An 897-nucleotide genomic window follows, 5' to 3' on the forward strand; every position below is an offset into this window, starting at 1 on the left:
TTTTACAAACATTCACACACACACACACACACACCAACACACCCACACCCACACCCACCCACCCACCCACACACACACACACACACACACACATATCTCTCTCTCTCTCTCTCTCTCTCTCTTTATATATATATATATATATATATATATATAGATCTTTTTCCTAAACTACAATAAAGCACAAACAACATATCACAAATTGTAAAAATAGATTTTTTGAAAGCATCTGCTACGATAATTTTACTGCAACCAGGAACGGGACGTGTACCCTGCTTTCATGTTCCCATTTTAATAACTACCAACAATACACATCTAAGATACAATTACTATTTACATGAACTACATCAACGTCTTTACATAAAACTTTTTACACAACAATTCATCAGATCATCTCTTCAATTTCAGACTGCCGTTTCCTTTCTGGCAAAGCGCGACTAGCTGGAACAAGGACAGAGCCTCATCCTTCTCTGGGTGGATGAACTCACTGCAAAGAGGTGGTGGTTCCACAGATGTCAGGCACGGGACGGATTCTGTGATTGACCTCAGATTCTCTTCCATAAGGAGGGCAGTGTACCCTACAGTGACAATAATCATTGTGAAATTATTTGTAAAACTTTTATTTACTCAAAAGAATTATAAAATTTTTATCAATTGATTATTGTAATTGATTTATCAATATGGTTATGTATTAAATACTCTTTTAATGAAATCTTGGGAATTTCATGTGTTGAAATTGAAAGTGAATAGCATACCATAGGTAGGTTTCACTGCCCTTCTTCGCACACTGTAGTCTCCGTGCATGAATTTGGGGAACTTGATAGCATACTGCGGTGTTCCATCTTGATTGGTGGCTTGAGGTCTTGTTGCATTTTCATTGAAGTGAAGAGCAGCTATCAT

The 897-nt window shown here is 37.2% G+C and overlaps 1 pseudogene; it reads right to left on the reverse strand.

Moving 5' to 3' along the window:
- Positions 1–401: 401 nt before the first annotated feature.
- On the reverse strand, positions 402–897 carry LOC133194329 (uncharacterized; annotated as a pseudogene).

Source organism: Saccostrea echinata, unplaced genomic scaffold (genome assembly GCF_033153115.1).
Source record: "Saccostrea echinata isolate AGI-Se365-2 ecotype Australia unplaced genomic scaffold, CSIRO_AGI_Sech_v1 ptg000029l, whole genome shotgun sequence".
Classification (NCBI taxonomy): domain Eukaryota; kingdom Metazoa; phylum Mollusca; class Bivalvia; order Ostreida; family Ostreidae; genus Saccostrea; species Saccostrea echinata.